We start from the raw sequence: 24,166 nt of genomic DNA on the forward strand, positions 1-24,166 counted from the left end.
CTGGTGAAACATCTCACCCCTGGAGGTGGCGGGAACTACAGAGACGGATGGAACCACACATGGTGTTAGGCAGAAGTGGGTTTGAGTGCTGGCCTTACCTCTTTCCAGTGATGGAACCTTGAGCATGTCACTAATGCTCAAGTCAATAAAATGAGGGTGTTAATGAAGAAGAGGAGATAACATGTATCTTAATAAGGCCTCCAATGCCTTGTCTGACCCAGTCCTAATCCACCCTAGAATTCTCCCCTTGCTCTCTGAATTTCACCCACACTGCTGCCTTTTAGCTCTTCAAAAGCTTCAAGCTCCTGTACGCCCATCACAGGACCTTTGCCTATGTAGTTCCCACTGCCTTCCCCATTCTTGTCTAGTTGACTCACAATCATATTAGAGCTCAGCCAGAGCACCACTTCCTCAAGGAAGCATTCCCTGATCTTCTCCAGTTAAGTGAGAATTCCTCAGAAGGTGCATTTTGAACTCTATAAGACTTCACACAATTGCCATTAAATAATAATTGTGTAATGAGTTGTTCAATTCCCCCTACTGTTTCCACCATACAAATATAAGCTCCATGTGGACAGAAATTTTCTTTATCTTTGTATCTGCAGTGTTCAGCAAAGTGCTTGGCACATGGGAGTAGCTTAATGAATGATGTTATATGAATGAATACACAAATGAAAGGTAATGAATAAAATTCAAACGCAAACTAGATGCACAAAAATGTTTATTATCAATCTGTCCTCCCAGTTGCCTTCTTTTCTAAAGTTTTGCCTGGGACAGTAAGGAAAATTAAAATAAATCATGATTTGAATGGATGCATCCTGGCCCCCTTCAGTTGTCTGAAAATAACTCCCTCAGCCATTCGTCAAAGTCCATGACCCTCAACCTTCACCTTGCTCTAGAATCATCTGGGTAGCTTTTTAAAACTGCAGATAAAATTTCAATCATGGTCTGGTGGCACTGGCATTTTTAAATGCTGGAAAAGGTGATTCTAACACGTAACCAGATCGAGAACCACTGCCTTAGGTTATTTTGAAAAGACATGTTAAAATTCAGGACTCTTACACAGCATTGTATGTCTGTTGGAATAGGTTAATACGTCTTAGCATCTGATCTGCATTTTTGCAGAGTGTTCAGATTGGTCCTGTGAGAAAGGGATGAAGGGGCATCATCACAAGGCGGTAAAGGCCCCACATGTGTGCAAGCCCAGGGTGGGCACAGTCAGGTGGAGTCCTGCGGAGACAAACCTCACCTTCTCTCCAGCATTGCCCAGGCCAGTCTTTGCCCAAACACAGCAGAGTTCTTGTTATTATTTCCATGGAGTAAATCACACTGGGCTAGTCTTGGATGTGCCCTTTCCTAGATGAAAAGTGCTGGAACGGGTTTCTAGTGTGGGAACAGCTTCAAGGACATTGCCCCTGGAAGGTATGATAGAGGGGATGGTTTGAATGTGCTATGGAAGGGGATTTCAAAAGCCAGTTGGAAAGGGCAAGCAAGCTTTGGCTTCAAAGAATGAATTTTTAGAGTCTTTGTTTTTATAAACAAGGAAAATAGGAAAAATATAGAATCATAATTTGGGGCATAAAAGCTCTCTGGTGCAGCAGGAATGCTAAATCTTACAACTCTGTTCAAGCAGGGGTTGGTAAACTCTGGCCTGTAGGCCAAGTCCTGCCCACCACTTGTTACTGCTCAACTTGTGAGCTGAGAATGGTTTTTACATTTTCAAATGACTGAAAAATAATCAAAAGAAAAATAATATTTCATGATCCATGAAAATGATATGAAATTCAGATTTCAGTGCTCATAAATAAAATGTTATTGAAACACAGTCATGCTTATTCATTTACGCATTGCTGGCCGATGGCTACTTTAGTTCTTCAGTGACAGAGCTGAGCAATTGCGACAGATGCTGTGTAGCCCACAAAGCCTAAATTATTTACTATCTAGTCCTTTATAGAAAAAAGTGTGCTGACTCCTGTGTTAAAGAATCAGAGGAGGAGCTGACTAGAAGGATTAACCATTGGTTGAAAAAGGCAAGTGAGAGATCAGAGAAAGGAGGATAATAGTATCATTGTAATGGTTACTTGCCAAGTGCCAGGTATTTTATGTGCAATACCACTTTTAATCCTCTCAATGATCCTTGAGGTAGAGTCAGGGTCCCAGCCAAGCACAGATGCCCACTTCAATTAGGATAACTGGAAGGGGGTTTAGTAACTGGAGTGTTTATAGAATAAAACCAGCGGTAGGGATCCATAAGAGATAGTGCAGTGGCCCAGGCTAGCGACAAAGGAGCGGTTACCACCCCCAGGCCTGAAGCGTTGAGGGAAGAGAGGAGGTTCCAGAATCCAGAAGTTAAGAGTTATGCAGATGGAGCTGCCTTGAGAGCAGCAGTGACCTTCAGTTGGAGGACACAGGCAGTCAGACAGGACCGCACAACGAGCCGAGGCCATCAGCAGCCTGCACTCACTCCTCTTCCCCTTCAGTCTCTTTCTGAGGCAGGAGTCTGTTGGATACAACCAGGGCAGGCTGTTGGACTCAAAGAGGAGGCTGCTGAGGAGTTTCATCCAGGTCAGTCTCCCTGGGGCAGAAAGGATAGTGAAGGGTGTAAGGAGATCTGGTGGGCAAACCAGCACAGGTGGGTACCACTGTCATCAGCATTCTCCTCCCAACCCCAGCTGGCCTACTGTTTTACAAATGGTCAAAGCTAGGTTTAGTAAGGTTAAACAGTGTCGCTCAGTACACGCTGAGCTGGGACACTCTGATTCCAAGACCCTTTGTTTTAACTATTATGTTACCCTGCACTGAGATGGAAGAGACCTTAAGGGGATCCAGGTTTCCTCCCTCTCCACTTAGGAATAGCTTTTGCAGCATATTTTCACATGATCCTTTGGCTAATACTTGAATATCTGCCTACATGGGTATCAGTGACTGTCTTGTGGTCGTTTTTGTCTCCACTGGGGGGATTACTCTTATGGCTGGGAAGCTTTCTCTTAGATTGGACAAACCCAGGGGGTAATGTTTACTAATTTAAAAAATCAAATGTATTTTTAATTGATACATAGAAATCTGAAGCTCTGTTTTCTTCTTCACTCATTTTCTCAGATTTTACTCTTCAGAACTAGTAGGGAGATTCCTCTGTTACTATTTTTCTGTCTTTGAGCCCCGGATGTCCTTTTTGTATTCAGTTTTTTTTCTTTTTCTTTTTTTTTTTTTTTTTGAGACAGATTTTCAGTTGTCACCCAGGACAGAGTGCAGTGGCACAATCATGGCTCACTGTAGCCTTGACCTCCCAAGCTCAAGTGATCCTCCCATCTCTGCCTCCCAAGCGGACTACAGGCACATACTACCACACCCAGCTAATTTTTATACTTTTTATAGAGATGGGGTTTTGCCACGTTGCCCAGGTTAGTCTTGAACTCCTGGCCTCAACTGATATGCCTGCCTTTGTCTCCCAAAGTGCTGGGATTACAGGCATGGAGCCACCACATCTGGCCCAGTTGTATGATTTTTTAATGGCTACTCCCTCCTCTAGCCAGATGGTCTCTTCCCATAGTCTCCATCTTTCAAAGTCACAGCATAAACATCAGAAGGAATAAAGGAACCACTGGGCTACAAATTTTTCTTCTACTCTTTTTAAAAGTTTGAGCTCTTAAAAGGCAGGGAAGCCTGCCCTGTCCCACGTAAATCAGCAGAGGCGGGTAGTAGCTGGGGAGAGTGGTCAGTGATACATCCTGTAGGCTGTGCGTACACACCAGGAAGAAGGCTCACCTCGTGACTGGCCACATCAGGCCATGTGTCTTCCTGTCTCATGCTGCAATGGAAAGGCATGCGGGACACCCTTTCCTGGCCGTGGTAACAGGATACCTCAAACCCACTGGTGCTTAGGAATCCTTTTTGTTCCATGGAACATAGGATGTGGTTTCTTTTTCAGAATAAGTCTAGGACCGGATAAAACTTTGTGAACTCTGATGATGGTAGCAGTGATAACAATGACCTTTTATTGAGTGCTTAATCCTTGGTATACCAAGAATAGTTCTCACCACTTACCATTTGTGTCCAATGGATCTTTTTTTGTGTTTTTATATTTTTGAGTCATTTTATGAGTAATTTACAGAAGACCAGAGATATTATGAAAAACAACTTTATTACAAATTTTAATAAAAATTTAAACATAGCAAACTCCAGTTTTTCTTACCATATTTTCCCGGTGTAGAAGGTACTGATGCCTACAATTTTGGGGCAACTTCCTTTGAATGCCATTAACTGGTGATCAATTGTCATGCATAATTCTGGAACATGTCAGTCTTATAAATATAGCATTGATTCCAGACTTCAAGTCCATCTCTAAAAGTTTAGCTTATCGTTTCTTCTAATTGTATTTTCTTACAGTTATATCATCAAAATAAAATATTTTTAAAAACTGTGGCTCATAATTTGCTTAAAAGAGGACTCACATCTTCTTTATTCTATAATTGCAAAACATTTTCATGTTTCATCAATTAGAATGATTAATTCAACTGATTGTTTTGGTTTCCACATTATTTATTTTCTTCCATTCCCCTTTCAGTACACACCCACCTAGTCCACTTATGACCCATATCCAGAAAATTTTGGTGCGCAACCACATAAGAGGCAAAAGAATGTCGTTACTTTTTTTTTTTCCCCAAAACAGATGGTCTAAGTTCTGATCACAAAACACTGCATGATGAAGTTCTTCCTGTTGAGTTACTAACTCATTGAGAACTCCATATTTCATTTTTGTCCTTAAAAATATAGTGTCCATTTATTGATTCTAGACTTTGGAAAAATTCATTTAGGATATTGTCATCTGAAAACTCACAGTCTAAACTTTTGCTTATATGAAACCTCTTTGCATTAATCTTATGATTTGTTTAATAAAATGAAACATCTTCCTCTGTAAATTTGCTTATCTTTGCCATTGTGGTTGGAAAATAAAAATTGTGGATGCTCAATTGTGTATAAAAGATGAAAAGAAACTACAAAGATGGTGTCTTTACTGTTCTCCTAAACCTTCTTGAATGATTCTACAATACTTGGGGCAGGACAGCAGGGAAACTGAAAGGTGATGTAATAGCCATAGTTTAGTTCATTATTGCATCAGCCTTTTATGAAATTATATCATTTTTCCATTTCACATTATTTCAGTGTTTTTAAACATAGTTGGGAATAATTGGTGAGTAATGATCAAATAATGACTAGAATGATGAATAGCAAAATGTTTCAAGATATAGGAAAAAGAAAATCACTAAGATTCCATAACATAGCTTGGATTTACAAAAATTGCAACATTGACTTTTATTCTATTTTTTAAACGGGAAATTTTCTCTTGTTATTTGTAAGACTCCTAAGAAAAAGTAAAAGCAATGAAATATCAATCCCTACACATAAATTGCTCAAAAATAGAATCCAAAAGCTAAAATGGGATCCTGTGTTTCCTGATGTTATACTTACAGTTAACGTGTTAGATACTATATTAAGAAATTTAGAAATGTGACTAAATCCAGCTAATGGATTGAAAAAACTAACAAAGTTTCAGTTGGAGATGATGAAAACGTTCTGGAGATGGAGGGTAGTGATGGTTGCACAGCAATGTGAATGTACTCAATGCCACTGAACCATACCCTTAAAAATGGCCAAAATGGTAAATTTTGTTATGTCTATTTTACCACAACAAAAAAGGAGGCATGTTTATTGAATGCTTATTTTGTGTCAAATACCTGATGTCATCAGCGCTGTTATCATCACAGTGACGTGGGTTAAAACTGTCTGTCCTCAAGTAGATGGGGAAGGCTGACAGAGACTAAGTACATTATCCAGAATCACAACCGGTCATGGCAGAGCAGGAGGAGGATTCTAGCAGAAAGCCCCCAGATCCTCATACATAACCACTACTATGCTTGTGAGGTGGGCCAGGCTGGGGTGCACAGGCGTCATTTCCCTGGGTGTGCCATACCCTCTTTCTTCTTTCCAAACTCTTAGGGTGATCTGGGATTCCTTAGCTACCTCCTCAGAATCTCTTCTGGTTTCTTTCAAGGCTCTTTGGGGGTTGGGGGGAAAGGTTTGCAGGTAAGACCACATGCACTCTCAGCCAAAGCAGCTGCTGATATCCTCAGAAGTGAAGACAAGCATGCCTGTGTCTCAAGGGCTGGAAGAAAACAGTCCCCCAGCACCCCTCCCAAACCAGCCATCATGTGTCTCCACTGGACTTGGTTCTATGTGGCCGCCTCCACCAGACTCTGCGTATAAATGGCCGGGACACCTTCCACCACGTCTATTAGCCACTCTTCTGCCAGGTGGTGGTAGTTCTCACTAATTTTACCAGCTTCATAGATGTCAAGTCCAATTGCATTTTATTATGTTTTTCAGGAAAGAAATATTGATTATCTGGGTGTCAGTGAAATTATTTTCTACAAGTTGGGTGATGGAAAGAGAATTCTAAGTATGCCTACTATGTAAAACACCTTTACAAATGAAATATCCAAACATTTTAATAAAAATTACATTGGTGTGAATAAACAGAGTATGAGTAGGCAGCATAATAATGTCTATTTTTTTAAGTGCAAAAATACTATTATTCACAGTTCAAAGATAAATTTGTTTTAAGGCAAGAATGTAATTGGGGTAAAGAGCAGGGAATGTGTCTTAGAGCTGTAGTTCCTGTCTGGGCCAGCTGAGGGCAGTGGTTCTGGTGAGAGCAATTGTCGGCTTAGAGGCCTAGTTTACTAAGGATGTCTGGTGAATGGTCATTCTGAGTAATTAGGAGAAAGAGTATCTCTAGCATTAACAGGGCCCAGTTAGGGTGAAGGGTGATAGGAAGTGCCCAGACTGCCTACCTACTGGGTTTCTTAAAGAGGTCCTGGCAGTCCCTGAGGCACACGCTGGAAATGCAGATCCTAGTGCCCTAACCGTAGATTACTGAGTCAGAAATCTCTCAGGTGATTCTTTTTCACAGTCAAGCCTGAAAATCACTGCTGTGTTAGCTTCTCTTCAAGTGGAAGTATGGAGTTGAAGACAATAGAAGGAACTAAACCAAGATTAAATGCTGGGTTTTATGGGATTGTTATAGAGTCACGTAGGATCTGATGTAGGATACGGGAAGCAGAAATGCAAGAGAGTCAAAATAGAGATCTCCTAGGAGACTGTTAATTTGCTAGCCTGGTAGGAAATACAATGCATGGGAGGTGAGGCAGACAGAGCCATCCAATTGCAGGGTCAGAACTTGGAAGGCCTGAGGCATGAAAGGCACAGGGTCGGGGTGCAGTCCTCACCACAGTGCAGGACCCAGAGGCTGGGGCTAAAGGAGCTACTGTGTCCCAGGTTTTGTCCTGGAACAGTAATAAGCCTTCCTGCTTCTGTCCTTGGCTCCAAAGCTAAACTGGAAAGCCCAGTTTCTCATCATGCCTTTCCAAGTGGTTGCAGGCACAGGAGGTCCTGTTATAAACCCAACTCCCAAGTTTCAGACATGGGAAACTGCAAAGTAAGATACATCTTTAGAGCTCAACAAATGGACTTGCCTCGAGGGGCTGGTGAAGGTGACACCCATCTACCCAACTTCCTCGCCCTTTATGGGAAGAGCAGTTCAAATGTTGGGCTCAGTGTGAGCAAAGCAAACAGCACAGGGTGAGAAAAGAAGTGAATTTTTGGGACTCAGGAGCCCATGTGTGTGTGCATGTGCGTGCGTCAAATGCAGAGGGCAGCCTACTGTGGGCTTTACAAGTTTGGAATTTATCCTGAGGACAATAGGAAGCCATGGAAGGGTATTAAGCTACAGGGCAAAGTGGTCAGAATTATGCTGAGTCTAGGAAGTGCTATTTCTGGGCTGGTTAATTTGATCATATCAACAAGAGAATCAGTATGGGGTCAAATTGGTTGCTTTTTTATTTGTTACTGAGACCAAAAAATACAGATTTTGGGGAATTTGATAGTGGTTAGTCCCCTAAATCCAGTGACTAGGTTGGCCTCTATCCTCCTCCCTTAAACAAAAAATCTTCCCTTAACTCTAAGCAGGAAATGAAAATGTATGTTCTTGGGGTGACTTCATCTTTTGGAATTTTCTCATATATTTTTCCAAAATTCCAAAGCAATTGTTACAAAAGGGACACAAATATTAATGGCTTAAAAAGTTGTCTGTGAATCTGCTTATTTTTCTTAAAAAAAAAAAAGAAAGAAAGAAACAGAAGGAAATTAAGCTAGAAATGAATGAAATTTGTTATCTCCAGGAATCAGTGAGAACCAAATGCAACATGTAGGGAAGAAGACAGAACTTCTCTGGTGATCCCTTTTGATTTGGTTTTGTGTTTCAAAGTGTGTTAAAGGTTTACATTTCCAAAAAATAAAATTAAGAAATGAGAAAAAGATGAAAATTGAATTCAAACAGAAAAAAATCAAAATTATATGAAATAGATAAAAATCACACATTAGAAAAATTACTCAAGTCACTTTCGAACAGAGTGTGCTGATTGCACAACCTAACATAACATTTTCTAAGAATAAAAATGAAACTGTATGGAAATCTTGAACTGCACTTAACTCCATTTGCAGGACCCGGCAAATGGGTAAATGTAACAAGGTTGTTGGGAACCTGTATTCTCACTGTGGAAAAAGAAAGATACAAATGCGGACTGGGATATAATGGCCCCTGCCTGAATTAATTATCACTATGATGGTTACAAAATGACAATTTTCTATTTCTAAATTTCCTACTCATTTATTAGTTGGTATTCTTTTGTAAAGAGGAGTGTTTCATTCTTCTTCCCACCTTGATTTTTCAAAATATCAGAATATATATTTGTTTCCTCTAATATGTTATAACCACTTCTGTCATTTGTCATTTTGATGTTTAAATTATCCCAGTTTTCCTAGTGGGAATCCTTTCAGGATGAATCCTATGTCTTCTTGACATATCTCCATCTTCCTAAGAAATAAATTTTTGAAATACAAATAAGTTTATATTGATACTGCTGGGACCAATTCAACACCACAACACAAAATAAACAAATGAAAAAGCAAACATGTCAGCTAAACGCAATCTAAGATCTTTGATTAAACCCTGGAGGCGTGTGTGTGCGTGTGCAGGTGTGTGTGGGTGTGTGTGTTTATGTATGTACTTAAATCAGCTGCATAAAACTGTGTAGGGACAATTGAACTTTAAAAAGACCATATTAGAGAAGAGTATTATATCAATGTGAAATTTCTGGAGTATGATATGAACTGAGGAAAATTTTCTGTTGAGATACTTACCTAAGTATGTAGGAGGAAAGTGTCCTGAAGCATGGGAAGCTAACACAATGAATTCTCAAATGATTAAACAAAAAAAAAGTGTGTGCATATATATATATATAGAGATAAAGCATATCTGGGACAATGAACAGTGAATGTAGGTGAACAATATATGGGTGTTCATTTTACTGTTCTTGCAATTTTCTCCAAGTTACAGTATTGGAAAAGAAGTTGCAGAAGGGATGCTGGGTTGCATGAGAAAGACTGTGGAAGACAGGGCTGGGGCTGTACTATACACTTTTAACATCTGCAGGGCATCCTAGCGGGTTCAGAAGGACATGCCACATGGGAAGGTGGCTGGAGGAAAATAGCAGAAAACAGAGCATCTGGGGCAGCAGCTCATTCACAGTGATTTAGGGTCTGCAAGCCTTGGGATTTTAACAATGCAGTTATTTGTTTTAAACACACATGTAACATCATTTCATTTTATATCCATACTTTACACATGCAACATTAGGGCCATATTCCAGCTCCATCCCAGTCCCAAGCAGTTGATGACAGGGACATTTATTGACTTATCCGGCAGATGGGTTTTAGTCCAAAGCTTCTCTTCGTGCGTGATTTCAATTCTTGCTCGTTAATCTTGCTGTGAAATCACAGTTAAAGGATTGTAGGAGAGCACATCTAAGGTATCCAGTGATCAGCAATACAGCTTATTTTCTGTCAAGTATGACTTTGTCATTTTTATCTGATACTTACCACACAGCCTCATGCAAAAACAGGTTTGCTTCACCACCACCCCTCCTTCCTGCTGCTCCTTTCCCAGGCCCAGTTGCAGATTTGTATTCCTGGCATCCTGCTCTTGTTTGATGAGTTTTAGGAGGCTCCAATTCTTGTTTTGTCCCCAGGAGTAAAGCAGCAACTGCTTTAAACTGATAACGACATGATTTTGCTGCCCTATAGACAGTCATTTAAACTCTGTGATATGTGGCCACTGCCTCAAAATTCAAGCAATGGAAATGACATCATTATCAGCCAACTCTTTATGATGAAAAATGAGCCACATTAGGAAACAATCTGAACCCAAAGAAACTTCAGTGATCAATCATCACAATTATAATGTGCTGGCCTTTTATGTAAATCCAACCCACAGTGAAGCAGGATTTGGATGGGAGAGTTGGGGGAGGAGAAATCTAGTGGAAAAAACATTAGTACAATGTAATTAAGCAAAAGGGAAAGCTTCAGATAATATATGTTTCTCAGGGGACCCTGACAGACCTAAGCTGAAAGGGTTGCATCATCATCATTAAAACATTTGTTAAATGTCCAGAGCTACAGAGAGATGGGCTGGACTTTGTGCTGCGTGAAGTTAGTTGAAACAGGCCAAGCCCCTTCCACCAGGAACTTGAGCCCTCCAGGAGCTACCTGGTTGATGAGTAGTGGGCAGGGACATTCCCTCACTGCAGGGGAGCAATTATAACTGCCAGAGGGTGATGTTGCAGCTTTGGAGTGCCTGACTTTCCCCATTCTATTTTAGTCCCTTGGGGTCATTTGTACTTTTCAAGGCTGCATGGCCAGCCACATGCTCAAGGTGGCTTCAGTATGAGGTAGAAAGGAGTGGGACTGGGACTGTCACCATCCATCTGCAAGAAGGCAGAGTGTTTTCAGAGAGCAAAGGAGGTGGGGACTTTGGTGATAAATCATGCCTTACCTGAGGGCATGTATGATTGCACCTGGCCAGCTTCACATGTCTGCATTTGATTCTTAGAGTTTGTGTGTTGTCTATTACCTTTTTCTCAGACCTGGAAATGGTTGTGTGTGTGTGTGTGTGTGTGTGTGTGTGTGTGTGTGTATGTGAATGTGTATGAAGAGATGCAAGGAAGGTGAGGAGGGACAAAGGGATAATAGATGTGGCTGTGTTGGTCCCAGAAAATTGTAGAGAACAAGGCATCTCCTGGTTGCCTACACCTTAGGAAATGTAAGAAGCACAGGAAAGTGAACACTCAGCTCAGCTCAGCCATCCCTTACCAAGGACTCCAGAGGCTGCGGGTCCATCCCATGGCAAGGTGGCTCTAGGCTAGTGAGTGCTCCAAGCAGGATCTCCACATGGCAACACTTGTTCCCCTTCAATCCTATTTTTTCTTAAAAACTTTCTCCTATTCTTGCTCTCGACTCTACCTATGAAACCTCTTATATATGCACTTCTTATCCTGAAATCAATGTCCAGGTTATGAGGCCTTAGCCTACTTCCTCGCCTCCTTTTCAATACTCTCCTATGTGATGCAAATAACCCTTTTCTACTTGCAGACCAATAAAACTGGAAATTTCCTTCTAGGAGTTTGGTCCTTGTAGCTAAAGTTCCACCCTCTTATTGAATACAAATGCTCCTGAGAACAACACATTAAGCTTTGTGTGGACTGGTGATTTGGTCTCTTTCAGAGTAAAGAGAGGAGCATCCCAGAGAACAAGGCACTACCCCACTAGAGCAGACAGGATGGGTCTCCAGGGTAAGGGGAAGATGGAGGACCCTAAATGAAAAATAATATGAAACATGACTTCGTGTTGACTCACTATTCTAACTCTTTGCACCAATCATGTCTTTTAATCCTTACAACAACATTACAGGACCAAATAGGAGCTTTATTATTCCCTTTTGCAGAGGAGGAACCTGAGATTCAGAGGGGTTGACTTTCTCATGATTAAGTAGTTGGTGGGCAGAGCTGGGACTCAAACCTTGGTAGTTCAACTTCCAATACCTGTCTTTCATCATTACACTACTCCAGAGAGGAGAAGCACCTGTGGGGGAGAACTTTGTCAAGCATCCTGGGAAGTAGGTTCTGAGGCTGCAGTTACCCCTGCCCTGCCTCCAGCCCAGGGTACCTTGGTTGTCTCTGGTTGTATTACAGATGTGTGTCCTGGTGGTGGCAGGAGGCCACACCTGTCTAGACGGAACGATGGGCCTGCTGGCAGAGGTCTCACTTTGTTCTGGTGGAGTCAACTCAAGCAGCTGTGGGATCTTACCCTTGGCAGAAGCCAAGAACCCTCCTCGGGTCTCCTTTGGACTTATAGTGCTAGCAACTTTCTAATCTGACCCGTCATGGCATTTTAAACACTGCCAGCAAATGCCCAACTGATTTATCCACAGCAGTTAATGAAATCATATCTTGGGATCTGCAGATGTCACTGGGCATGCTCCGGTTGACCCCAGTTGTAGTCTAGTGGCCACTTACGGAGAGCGCCATCGGTTCAGTTAGCTCAGCGAGTATGTGGTGCTGAGCCTTCTCTCACTGTGTTAAGGGGCCGGAGGAGGTTGCACTTTCCGCATAGGAAACACCCTACTTCACTCTGGGCTAAAGAGGAGGGGAAACAATTTTTTGGAACATTTCCTAAAAAATAGGCAATCTCCTGTGTTCCCCAGAGTAGCTGATGTCCAATCAGCTCTGCCTGTGCTCCCCACAGTCAAGAAGTTGGGTTCTTTGGATGTTCTGTGTGGCAGTCCTGGTTCATCCCAAACACCCACCTCCATCCCCATAGCTTCAGGCCTGGCTGGGGAAAGGCTCTGTGGGACACGAAATAATCATTTCATAGCTATGGTTTAAATCATGCTTTATCTCATGAATAATCCATATGTGGTTACCAGGAGTCATTAATAGTTGTCAGTCTTCATTTTCCAGGTGGTGGGAAGTGGGGAGGGTGAAAGAAACATCACTAGGTCTGTCGTCCTCTCCTCACCAACACTGCTCCTGTGACCAGATCAGGTCTTTCTTCCCCACCTAGCAAAGAGAGGGGCCATGGGGGTTCTCAGGAAATGTTGGGTTGGAAGGGACAGAAATAAATCACTGTAGCCGGGAGCATAGAGTCTGTGTAGAGGAACTGATCTGCCTCTGTTCATAAAATCCCCATTCATCTGTACCTTTGGTGAGAATACTACTTTCTCCCTGAGGTCTATGGGATGTATCATGATTAAAAGTTTCATGATATTTAACTGGCTCACAAAGTACATCACCCATCAGGTCCAGTTTGCTTCTTAAAGCTAGAAGAGTGAAGAGTCCCCCTGAAATTCTTGGACTCTGTTTCTTTCCATTAAGTTCTTTTGTATATGGTGCATATTCATGATCATATTTTAAATCAGATTTTTTTCATGCCTCGTTTAACTTGTGTCCCTTTTTGGAGCCTATACATTGGTCAGGTTTCTAATCACAGCCAGAGAGCACAGGTGAGTGTTGGGATGTGAGGGTAGTAGGGGTTTTGGCGAACAGTCCTCAGTGGGTAGAAAAAGGTTAACAGTGTAGTGCTGGGAATGCTGGGGTCAGAAGATCTGGAATCAAGAAATAACTCAAACAGGTATTAGCTGAGTGACCTTGGATTTGACTTAAAACTTTCTGAACATCAGCTTCTTATCTGTAAAGTGGAGATAATACTTACCTTGAAAGTTGCTGGGAAGGCTCACATAAGATAAGGTATGGGGAAAGGCTTTGGGAACTATACAGTCTTACATTTGTGAAAATTATGGCTTCTAATCTTAAGTGTGATCAAATAGTTCTTGAAAGAAAATGGTCTAAGTATGGGGCTTTGTTAAACAGATATTTCTTACTGATTTTTCTCCTAACAGGATTTAATCTGTACTCTGTGGTTTTGTGTCTATTTTTTCAAGATGTAGGCAAGTTAACAAAGCCTGTGCTTGGCATTGTGTTTGGCAAGGCCCTGTACCTTGCCATGCCAATGTAGGTATGGGTTGGAGACCAAGCACAGGCGGTGTAACCCAATAAGTGGCGGTGTGTCCTGGGAAGGTGGTTCCTGCCTGATTGCCATGCTGGACCTCTGACCTGTCCCTATTGTCCACCCCCGCCAAGCTTTTGAGCCACCTCATCTCTCTGACCAGGTCTGTAGAGGTTTGAGGCTAGGGTCACATCTGTGGCCAGAGTCTGCAGGTCTGTCAGAAAGAAAGGTGGTTTGACATCTGAGGAATTGTTCTGCTGTCTACCATGTAGTAAGTGTTGCTATATGCCAGGTGCTGACCCAAGCACTTTATGTGCATTACCCCATTAAATCTTCACAACAGTACTGCAAGGTAGGAGCTATTATCATCTCCATCTTATAGATAAGGAAACTGAGCTCAGAGAGTTTAAGTCAATTGCTGAAGGTCGACAGTTAATAGAGTGCAGATCAGGAGTCCCATGTGGGTCTGTGTGATCCCAAAGGTTGCTCTTATCCCAGAATGCTGCTCCAGTGTCTTGCCCAGCTGGGACTTGACAGCAGCCAAAGCCTCAGATCAAACAGTGAGATGAAACGTGGCACTAGGGAGTATCCTCCTCTTGCTAAAGGGAAAAGAGGCAGAGGACTGGAACTGCATGTGACTTCCATCTTGTGGCATTGAGTTACAAGACCCGACATCAGTCGTAAATGAAACATGTCACAGGCCAACTCAACAGGGCTTAAATCATGTGGCTGTACATAGTGCATGTGTACGATGGGTACTTGTGCTTCAAAATCTCTTCTTTAAAGTTGTAACTGGCCATTTAAAACATTTCTTTTCCAAGTAGCTATCCCCACATTTTTAGGGTGGTTTAAAGTGGGAGTGGGGTGAGCTGAATATCATTACAACTCTTTCTTTTGACCTCTTTGATTCTAATTTCGTATTGTTCATTCATAACTTATAAGTTATTGTCTAAAAGGAAAGGAAAGGGACGAGAAAGAAAGGAAAGAAAGAAAGAGAGAGAGAGAAAGAAAGAGAAAGAAAGACAGAAAAAAAGTCAGGTTTTTTTTTTTTTCAAGCAAGACAAGAAAAAGGAGAAAAAGAATGGGGAAAAGCCAAATGTGATCCAGGGTTGAGTAAAGTAGCATGAAACTGAGGACTTTAATGTCTGTTACACCCACCCAGTACTATCACATAAATCTCTACATTACATTCCGCTAAACATGTCAGAAATGCAACTGTGCTTGCAAATAATTGCTGCCATTGAATGAATCCGCCCTGGCACATCCATTTGGGCTCAAAATAACCCCTGTAACCTAGGAGTAAATCAGTGACTGGACACCCAGTGCCAAGCATAATCTCAAGCAACATTTAACTAGGTTCAATATTTATTTCCCTGCCTTGAGTCACTTTGAAATGATCTGGACTCAGTTCAGACAGGACCAGCCCTAATTTTATGGTGCTCTTGGAATCCTTCCAGCAACATGAGGGATCAGATGTCAGGGAGTTCCAGAAAAATGAGATCCCTCACAGAAGATTTCACAATTTAAGGCACCGTCCTTCCAACATTTTGCAATATGTGGGCTTTTTACTGAAGATGTAACTTTTTCAGAGGCTTTGAGCACCCTTAAGAAGTATGCCTCACCCACACTCTAACCCCTCGGGATGGGGTGGGCAACATTAACCTGGTTAACAGCTTGCATAAATAAAATCTTTTAATATCTGTAAATACGAAAAGAGAGGCCCTCAATTTACCCCCATTTTTCAAACAAATGACATTACCCAAACAATTATGGAAGACGGATTTGGGAAGCTTCAAGCCACATTAAAACAGCAGATAACACTCCTACAAGTTTGACAGACACAGGAACATATCAAATAAATAGCAGCGAATTCTCAAGCTTTGGTATCTCAAATGCTCAATCAATAGAAAAACAACCAATTTTATTGTACACCAGAGATAAATCTTAAGATGGCAGGATTGACTTATAGCTCCCTGTTAAAGGGATATTGAGCTGACATTGAGTGACCTCACCCTCAGCCATAACATTTATCATAAAAGTCTGACATGGTTAAGTGAAGTGATTGATATTGGCCCATCTTGTTCTAAAATGTAGGCTTTCATCTGTTTTAGTTGGGAAAAGAGTAAAGGACCTCACTCATGCAATTAAACACTTTCCTTTTCTTTATTTTTCCTTAATCTATCGATGGTTTTCCTTAATTCAGCTTAATGGCAGGAATTCTAGAGTCTGTGAGACCTAGGTTCATATCCTAGGAGCATCATTTGTCAGCTGTTGAGCAAAATTTTAAGCTTCTCTAAGGGAAAGTTTCCTTATCTATAGAATTAGGAGAACTGAGTGAGATAATGTAGTTAAAGCAATCATTAAAGTGCCCGGATACATATTTAAGAAATGTTACTCATATTATTATGATAATAATCATCATTATTATAATTTATTTTGACTCCTGACTTCATTATTCTGTCAACCATTATGCTATTAGCACAGTAATAATACCAATAACAAAAATACCTATTATAGATACCTTTTGTTGATACCCACTAGGTACCAGACACTGTACTCAATGCTTTAAATATGTTTTCTCATTTAATTACCACAAAACCTCTGAAGTTGGTGCCATTATTAAACCAGTTGTTAGAAATAAGAAAATTGAGGCTCAGAGAAATAAAATTGCTTAAGATCGCACAGTTGGCCAAGATCAAAACACACTACATTACACTGATCTCCCAACCCCAAGTCACATAGATTATCACTTTTTGTCCTGTTACACCCTGAGAGGAACAGAAAACTCTAAAATTTGGGGAAAGTCACTCTATCTCTCTGCACCTCGGTCTTTTCATCTGCAAATTGAAAAAGTTGGAGTGGATTACATAAGACATTTTAGGACTCCAGGATTGTAGTGGAATCAGTAGTTCTCAAGAAAGTTTAGAACTGTGTAAATAGGATTTTATACATGTTTGAAATGGAGATAGTGTACAGGTACGGCTTGTTCTGCATGGTCACTTTGCGCAGGCAGGCTGGAAGGAGGAAGGTTGCTGTACTTTTTATAATGGCTTAATTCTTTCTTCCCAAGCCATCATAACTCTGCTATGGAGGAAGCAGTCCACTTACCCCAACATGCTTGTTTTCAGTATATATGGTTGTAATAAATTAGCACAATCTTTAATTTGGATAATCTTCACTTCCTGCTCCCAAATCTTGATTCTTCTCAGATAGTTAACAATAACTCCTTCTTCCCAAATCCTAAAATTAAATTCTCCTGCCATTCTGGAAATAATGTTGTGATTAAAAATCTATTTACATTTGGTCCTCACACTTCGGTGTTGACATAAAATAAAACCACTGATCACTGTTGTTGTAGCATTAGGATGTTTAAAATATTTCACATCCTGTCCACAAGGTAAGCAGTTTCCAGATATAGTCTGTTTTGAGGCTTGGCTTCTGGGGTGGAGATGGTGGGCAAAGGTAGGAAGAAGTGGCTGGTGAATGGAAGGGTCTAGAGGGGATAGAAGGGATTCTGAACCTCTCCTTTTGGTTGGAACCAAGCCCAGGTCATTTCCTGACCCCCTGCTGCTGGGGTCTAGTGGCAAGACATAGACACAGTGCCCTGACTCTGTGCTCTCATTTCCACCTCTTGAGCACAGCTCTCTGCTGGGTTCTGGTCCTGGCTTCCTGACCTGCTATTTATCTTGGTCATGTGACATGCGGAAATATTATGTCTGCTGGGTTGGCTCTTCCAAAGTGACCAAGACATTGCCACATTTTGACCTTCCATTCTATTTGGGTTGAGGCTAAAGAAAAAGTGAGAGAAAAAATTGTCTGCCTTCAGTTTCTAGGACTAGTAGCTTTATGTTGTGCTTATACAGACATTAACCTGTCAGAAGTATTATTGATTCATATCAATAATTTCAATAAACTGTAAATTATTAAGGAAAATTACTATTAGTTAACCAAATTGACTTTAAGGATACTAATCAATTATATGGCTGAATTAGGAAAAAAAAAAATTAAGGCCGGGCACAGTGGCTCCCGCCTGTAATCCCAGAACTTTGGGAGGCCAAGGAGGGTGGATCACCTAAGGTCAGGAGTTCGACACCAGCCTGACCAACATGGCAAAACCTCGTCTCTACTAAAAATATAAAAATTAGTTGGGTGTGGTGGCACATGCCTATAATCCCAGCTACTGGGGAGGCTGAGGCAGGAGAATTGCTTGAACCCAGTAAGCGGAGGTTGCAGTGAGCCAAAATTGTACCATTGCACTCCCACCTGGGAAGTGAAACGCCATCTCAAAAAAAAAAAAAAAGAAAGTAAAAATTTAAATATGTTTGCTCTAATTAGCTTACACGTGTGGACATAGATCAAGTCAGGGCTCAGCAGATGCACAGGGAGTGCAGTGACCTTCTCATGTCTTCTGCTTACTTGAGAACTATAAGTAGAAACTCTGACTGGATGAGGCATTTTAGGGATGGGAGAGAGGTGGGAGTTGGTGGTCTGTTTTATGGACTATTCTTTCAACATCACTTATCAGAAACCAAGAAAACTCATAGTTTTCTGAAAGTCATTAGCCTTAGCTTTGATGATTTGCACCCAACCATTAAAAGTCAGTAGAAGTCATTCATTGCCGGCTTTTTCCATGGAGTGTTGTTAAGCAAGATTTGTTGTCCTTTAAATATTATTTACCAAAATGTGACACAGCTTTTCAGTGAAAACGTACAGAGGACATTAAACTGTCTTTTTTTTTTTTTTTTTTTTCTGAGGCCTCCTTAAACCTCGCAGTTCAAGCCCTGTCAGAGATATTACCAAACCTGTTTTTCAGGGATTTGAAATCTGCTCATAAAAATTAACTTCAGGCTTTTATGCAAGTTAAAAACAGAATTCATGTGGTTCTTTTAAAATCTTGTAAGTCTTTGAAAGAAGGACTAATAAAAATATACCTTCCTAGATGGCTTTTCCTGTGGTTGCACAGCCTGTTTGTTTAAGAACACGTTGCAGCTTGGCAGCTCACATTACTCCACCTCCCAATCCCAAAAGCACGAAGTATTTCTGGTTTTATTCAGAACCTTCAATGGAAAATGCCAGCTGTTCCTTTTTTGTTTTTTTCCCCTTCTCCTGAAAATTGAATTAGTTGCCCAGGAAAGGTATAAGAGAGCTCCACTGTACAGGGCTTGAATTCTTGTGCTGGTGTCTAGGGCATGGACATGTCACTATGTGTTCAAGAAACAACTCACACAGTTCTCTGGGCCACAGCATGGAGCACCAACCTCATCCTTCCAGGCTTTGGAGGCCAGACCTGCCACAAGGCCCAGTCCTGTTTCTTTTAGGCCCCGGCCACAATGAAACCATGTGTTTCCAAGGTCATGTATCACCTACCTATCCAGGGTCAGTCTTTCCCCCACGGGAAGCTGCGAAAATACCCATGTGGCTGTGGGCTTCTTCACTCATCCTCAAGACAAGAAGAAACCTGTGTCACACCCTGCTTGAGGACAGCTTGTTTTGCCTCTGCTAAGTACAACCTATTCTTGTGCTTTTATCTTATCTTAGAGTGATGTCACAAAGCCCTACCCTGGCCTCATGATGGGAAGGTACCAAGATGAATGCTTTGGTGGAAGGAGAACTGTATTATAGAAGATACAAAGATTCATGTACTCATTCATTCAAACATATAGTGAACATGTACTATGCACAAGGCACATATAAGGGTGCTAAAGTTATGAGCCAAAAGATGCAGGCCTTGTCCTACTGGACCTGGAGCCTACAGATGAAGAAAAGCATACAATTATAGTACAGTGTGTGTGTGTAAGTTGGTCAGAAGTGTGACAGGGTGTTGTGCGTCAGAAGAGAGGCATCTAGTACAAGGTGGGAAGGAGTGTATGGAAGCCTTCCTGAAGGGAGTAACTCATGGGTGAAGTTGAGAAACAGATACCAATGAGGGTCCTCGTAGAGTAAGTACAATGAACAATTTGCTTCTAAGATAAAGGTTCTGATGACTGTAATTTAGTCCCAGAGGGTAGAGTCTTTCAGGACGTAGCTTGGGATGCTTCCTTTCTAGCTGTTTCTTTGAGAAAGGTGCCATTTTATTCCCTAACACCCATTGTGGTCTCTGTAGGACTTTGTCCCATTTATGTTCAAAGTCCAAAAGATTGAATTACAACTTTGCCAAGCTCAAATGCCCATCCCCACCTCCTATTATTTCTTATATAGGACTGACCTGGTAAATGCTGCTTGGCTGGGTCACAGATGGCTGATATGATGAAAGATCTTAGTGGAGATGTCACTCAGGAAAGTGACCCTATTCATTACCTGTTCCCACTATCGTGCTTTAACTGTGCTATGGTTACAGTTTTTGTGGAATAAGAATTAACTGGTGTGTCACATCAGAGGGACTCCTTCTCCCAAAGTCAAGAGCCCAAATGATGCTGCTTTCTAAATCCAGCTAGGCTTCTTTACTCTGAAAGAGAGACCTCTACCACTGTCTGTGACAGACACGGACTTAGCAACTAGCAGATGTCACACTTGTGTGCTTCTCTCAGGGAGGCAGCTCAGGTCTTCTCTAGTTATGTAGCTTTATTTCTGATTTTAACAGGCTTTGGCCTCTTGTTTCTGAGCCCCTTAACAGGTAGATGCAACAAGCAAACAAAGGGGAAAGGATGAGGGTGTTGGCTTTTAGAGGTGGCCAGGAAAGATAGCAGATAGTGTGACAAGAGGAAAAGAGGAAGAGGAGACCCGTGAGAGATAGAGACATAAGAATTTAAAAAGGAAACTCTGGCCAAACGGGCTGGGGATGGAGATTCTGTGAGAACCTTGGGTTTTTTCCCTCTACAATGAGTCTTGGACTCTGTTCCCCTGGCATCTGTACAGTTAAGAAAAGGTGTTAATATTTTTTCTAATTTTGAATTGACATGGGAATTATGGTAATTTTGAATATACATGGAAATTGTGATAAGAAAGTATTTTTCTCAAGTCACTTGAGAAGTCATTACAAAGGTGTTGCTCTCCTTGATGAGAACAGAGGTAGAACCTTATTCTTTTAAGTGCTCTCTTCTTAAAGGAAAGTAGCATGGCTCCATGGATAAGCAGCAGATTGCGTATCTGGAACCTGTTTCTGTGTGTTTCTGGCCTTATTTTCTGTGACCCTGAACATGATTCTTCCCTCCCTTTCTTTTTCTTTAAAATGGGGCTCGTTACCTTGACAGAACTTGCTAAGTGATATACTTTTGTAATAGAGGTGTGTATACAGAGAACTTTTTAGAAACATATGGTGTGTATTTACATGAGGTTTGGGAAACGAAGCTTATGCCGTCATGTGAACCTCAGATGATGTCTAGCATGTAATTTGAGAATCAATGAATTCGCAGTCTTTGTTATGCAGCTGAGGAGACTGAGGCACAGTAAGATGAAGTAGCATGGCTGAGGTTACATGAAGGGCAAAGCTGAAACTGATGTGAACCCCCTTGGATCCTGAGATGCTGTTTTTTCCATTAGACTGTGACACTCACATTAAATTTGTATGCCATTTGAACCAGTTGACCCACCCTTTAATTTTTACACATCTTCTAAGTTTTATTTATTACATATTGGTACTCTTCTCTTGACACTGCATTTGAAATTATTTTATGGCTAAAGTTTGATGGTTTATAATGCAGTGGCCTCCTAATAGCAGGTCAATCAGAAAGACTTTCATTTGGCACTGGTTCTCAATGATGTAACTAAGCTATTTAAAGCTTGGCAAGGAAGCCCAGAAAAACCCTGAAGTTCTTTCTATCCTGGAGCTGATTGGCTGAAGTGATCTTGGATCCTCAGAGAAGCTTCAGGAACAATGATTGCCACAGCCACACTGCTTTTGTGGCAGGAGTGCTGCATCTCTTGGGATTTCTCTGATACTCTATCTGTGCCAGGCTTCACATGGCCTTGCCTATTTCTGAGAGGTTAAGGGGATCACAGTGAACCTGAGTAAGATGGTTTATTGGCTATTCAGGGACCCTTTTTACATGCGACCACTACACTGCTCCCCTCCTCCATGCACCATCGTCTGGTGTGATTGTTCTTATACAGCCCGTTGAGAGCTTCGAAGAATGATGCATGTCTATTCATGCTATATCCAGTCACAAATATTAGGCACCTACTAAATGCTTGATCCCATGCTTGACAAAATGGACAGTAAACACACATCTAATAAGTAACCCCGTTCATCAGAGGCATAAATTCTGTTGTGAAGATGAGGCACAAGCACATGGAATGAAATATAAAATATATAAAAAGGATGCAGTGCAAGTATATTGTGAGGTAGCCCAAAAAATGAAATACGGACCACGGGGAAGGACACAGGCTTTACCAGTGATGGACCTGGGTTCAAATCCCATGCTGCCACTTACTAGCTACATGACCATGGTTTTCTCAAATGTAACATGGGTTGGGATAGCTGTGAAAATTAAATAAAAGATAATGTAAACTACTTAGCATAGGACCTGACATTTAGTGAGTACTTGATAAATAACTAAAATATTGTTGTTATTATAATTATAGAGAGCTTATAAGTGCTACAAGAATTCAGAGAAAGGAGAGTGCAGTGTGGGCTGAAATTAGAGAAAATGGCCTATAAACCGGGAAGAGGTGGGTCCTTGAAAAATGAGTTCAAATCAGACTAGGATGGGTTTAGAAGAAGGGCTCCCAGGTAGTCCCAGACAAACAGGAGAGCAAAGGCCTGGAGGCAGCAATGAAAATGGGCTTCCAGGAGAATGTCGTTGTAGGGGCTTGTATGGGGAGCATGGGAGAAGAGGTGCAACCCGATTTTGGCCAGTGGCAGAGCCTTCATCCACTTCCTCTTCCGGATGTCCTTCACTGGTACTGGTCCCTTGTCTCCCCATTCATAGCCCAGCAGGAGGAGAGCTGTGCTGTGGATTTTTGAAACCTTTGCACAATCAAAGGTTCCAAACTTCTGCCATAGTTTAGCAGGTGAGAGCCTGAAGAGAACTTCCTGGTCCACAGCGGGTAATTCCATGACTCATATTGAGAATCTTTGAAAAATGTATTTTATTGTCGTCGTTGTTGGGGGAAGGGGAATATCAGTTGTGTTACTGAGAAGAAAGAACTGGCAAGTAAAAAAGGACCATGGAAATAAAACATCACCTGTCATTTTCTCGTGGGATTGCCCCCTCTCCTTCCAAAGGCCTTTGTAAAGTCCCACTCATTTGCTACCTTGGCAATCTTATGACATTCTTAACACCAGAAAATTACCCCCCTTTCCCCACCCCCAAAGGAGCTCCATGAATGTTGCTTAGACTACTTGTTAGAGTATTTTCAGTGTGACTTCTATAACAATTGTCTTTTTCTTGTAGTTCTTACTAATTACATATGATGGTAAGATTCCCCTGCCCACAGCAAAACCAAAAGGCATTAGCTGTCTCCATTACCATTCACACACTTGCTTAGCTGAATGGGAAGAAGGCTGCTACAGCCAAATTGCTATTTTGAAAGAATGATTATGTGTCCCACGGGAATTTTTTGAAGTGTGTTTCTTGATAGCCTCGCTAAGAAGAGAAGCAATAGTACATTTCCCACCCAAAGAGGTATGGAAAGCTCATTGCAAATGACTTTCTGAAGTTGGGAGTTAGTAGTAGCTGGTACATGGGCCTTCTAGCTAGCAATTTACTTAAAATAGGGTAATGGAAATAGCTTAGTTCCTAACATCCACTCTCAGCAGACCCTCCTTCTTTTATTTTAAAAAGGAATTAATGTAGCCTTTGGAATTGTCATTATGGTTCCTTAAGTTACAAAGATCCATGGATCACAAACTTATTATAAACTAACTACAAACTGGAGAGTCCGAGTTATTTGGTGCAAAAATATTGTTTCACCCCTCTCCCCAACTCCTCCCAAACACCCACCCTCTCACCTGATGATCCATGTGTGCAAACAGAGGTAACAAAACGTTTACCTACTGATCTCTTAGGCTGAGGCAGAGCTGACCAAGAAGAGAGTGTAGCGGGGGTTGTTTTGATTTTAAATTTGTTTGTAAATTGGTATTATTTAATTTATCTTTCCTATTTTTAAAATGGTTGTTTCCTTTGCAGCATTGCCTTCAGGCACAACAAAGAATATTTTCTAAAAAGTCAGATGTTAAATAGCAAGAGTGATTCAGCTTATTGTTGTTCTAAATAAATAAACAGGATCCTCAATTTTTCCCATGAAGAGAGGGTAATGAAAATAAATGACT

At 41.3% G+C, this 24,166-nt stretch overlaps 1 long non-coding RNA gene across 2 annotated transcripts; it reads right to left on the reverse strand.

Annotated features, from left to right (window-relative positions):
- Positions 1 to 11,894: 11,894 nt before the first annotated feature.
- Positions 11,895 to 19,469, reverse strand: LOC105475200 (uncharacterized). Of its 2 annotated transcripts, XR_983201.3 has the most exons (3): positions 19,324 to 19,469; positions 12,875 to 13,010; positions 11,895 to 12,033 (listed from the first exon to the last, which is right to left on the reverse strand). It is a non-coding gene; the product is annotated as an uncharacterized lncRNA (long non-coding RNA). The 2 variants fall into 2 exon arrangements; XR_011624943.1 differs by lacking the exon at positions 11,895 to 12,033 and having other exon boundaries at positions 12,827 to 13,010.
- Between the last annotated feature and the right edge of the window lie 4,697 nt (positions 19,470 to 24,166).

Source organism: Macaca nemestrina, chromosome 6 (genome assembly GCF_043159975.1).
Source record: "Macaca nemestrina isolate mMacNem1 chromosome 6, mMacNem.hap1, whole genome shotgun sequence".
Classification (NCBI taxonomy): Eukaryota; Metazoa; Chordata; class Mammalia; order Primates; family Cercopithecidae; genus Macaca; species Macaca nemestrina.